We start from the raw sequence: 2,513 nt of genomic DNA on the forward strand, positions 1-2,513 counted from the left end.
TAAACGGGAGTTGCATAATCTCATAGTCATAGGAACATGTATAAGTCATGAAGAAAGCAATAGCAACATACTAAACGATCGGGTGCTGAGCTAATGGAATGGGTCATGTCAATCACATCATTCTTCTAATGATGTGATCCCGTTAATCAAATAACAACTCTTTTGTTCATGGTTAGGAAACATAACCATCTTCGATTAACGAGCTAGTCAAGTAAAGGCATACTAGTGACACTCTGTTTGTCTATGTATTCACACATGTATTATGTTTCCGGTTAATACAATTCTAGCATTAATAATAAATATTTATCATGATATAAGGAAATAAATAATAACTTTATTATTGCCTCTAGGGCATATTTCCTTCACCCCCGCGCCTCCAGCCCCGGCTGCACCTCCCAACAGCCCGAGCCCTTCTCCGGCGCTGCCCCGGCTCCGGCCCTTCTCCGGCACTGCTGCGGCGTGGTTGATGGTCTGGAGCAGGGTGGGTGGGTGGGAGAAGAGAGAGGAAAGGAGGAGAGAGATGGGGTGGGTGGTTGGATGACATGTGGGTCATGCAGCACATGTAGTGGGCAGAAGCGGACGAGGAGAGCAAATAAAACGTTCGCTTTGTGTCCACCGCCGACACAAATGTGTCCCAAATTTGAGACGGAAATGGGTCCGCGCGGACACAAAGCGAACGCAAAATGAAAATGGGTCTCTGCGTTGGGCATTCGTTTTTGTCCGCACAGACCCAAATGGACATGGACGGATGAAATGGGTCGCCTCATTGGAGGTGCTCTAAGAAACGCTCCTTTTTCTTTCTTGCTTTTGCTACATGTAAAATGGTCCTCTTTTGATAATTCATCCAATTCAATTTTGATATTTCCAAATGAAGTACAGACTTTCCATACATAAGAAGAGATATATACTATAATTACATCACTTATGTCAATAAGACCAATGGGGTGAATATTAAGTGCTAGGAACTGAAATAGAATGAAAAAGAGTCACTTTGCGATGCACTATGAAATGAGGCATGGAACGAAGTCGCTGCCAAGAAATTATAAGATATGAAAAAAGCTTCAAACTTATATTTTGGTTCGTTATGTGGATGTCTAGACTCCTACAAAGCTTTCCCATGTTTTTTTCGGATTTACCAAAAAAATACATCCGGACCGTTTGGCGAACTGATACAGATCTGCGTTGGATGGCTTTTACGGTCTGAACAGCACGGTCCGGACAGATACTGAAGGTTTAAGGGTTCGCCTTCGAGATGCCTTAGAGCATCTCTAGCAGACCCCGCATTCCGCCGACACGCAAAATGCGTTTGCAGTTCACGAAAAAATGGTTTTGCGGGTCGATTTTAGCTATGACCGAATAGAACCCGTATAATCAACCCGTAAAAAGAAATATTCTCTGAATATACCAAACAGGCCTACATCAAGCCTAGTTTTTTTCTTGGCCATCTTCTTCCTCACATCAAATTGAAATCAACCGTAGGCCAGGGTGGCCACCGACGGACAGGAGGCCGAGGAAGACGCGGGGCGGAGGCCAGGGCGACCAGGACAGTGCGGACTCCTCCGTTCACCGTCGATGTAGATCAAACCAAACAGGCAAATACGAAGCCGCCGTCGCCGTAGCTAGTTCAATCGATTTTGAGCGGATGCTAGCTAGCTCAATGGATTCTGAACGGACGGACCTAGCTAGCTAGAACTAGCTCAATCGATTCGAGCTAGTACGGGGATGGGTGGGCGCAACGGCCCCGGGCGGGCGCGTGGCCGGCGGCCAGGGACGGGCGGTGCGGCGTCTGAGGCTGCGCGAACGGTGGACGGCGAACGCGGATGTTTCCGTGGCAGTTGGCGCCAACTGCTTTCTCTCGATATGGGGCACCGCAGAAGCGGACGCGAAAACTGTATTTCTGCATATCAGGAGGAGTTTTTTGCTGTGTTCTTTAAATTTTTTTACGGTTCGACGTGTTTACAATATTTGATCGGGCAGCATTTTTTACGCGGACCCGCATTTTAGCAGTTATTTTGCGGATTGAGGCATTATACGGGATCTGCTAAAGATGCTCTTAGCATATTCGCACGTGGAGGTCATCGGGCAGTGCTTGTTTTCTCGGTTGCATGTTGTTTAGGGGTTTGATTGCATGACAAACGGTCGACCACCACGAAGGTTTCTCAGTATCTAGCACCATATTTCCCCTTCGTTTGCATGAAGGTTTTAAAATTACATACTACAATAAAAATCCATGTAAAACTTCTTTCAAATACAAATGCGACGGCATTATTTCTATGACCTAAATATAGTTTATTATTGTGTTAACGGATGGTAAAATAAATTCTCAAAATAGTACATTTCGTGTTATGTTATAAATCCATACAACCGAAGTATATATCAGGACAATCACAAATCTCCACTGTGTAATGTATCCGAGACTACCGAAGCAACAATTTATAGAAAACTAATCTTCCATATCTAAATGGTTAGCCCCGGCCGCTAACTTATTTCTTTCCACGAGAAAGCATGTTACC

This window comes from Triticum urartu, chromosome 6 (genome assembly GCF_003073215.2).
Source record: "Triticum urartu cultivar G1812 chromosome 6, Tu2.1, whole genome shotgun sequence".
In the NCBI taxonomy this organism is placed as follows: Eukaryota; Viridiplantae; Streptophyta; class Magnoliopsida; order Poales; family Poaceae; genus Triticum; species Triticum urartu.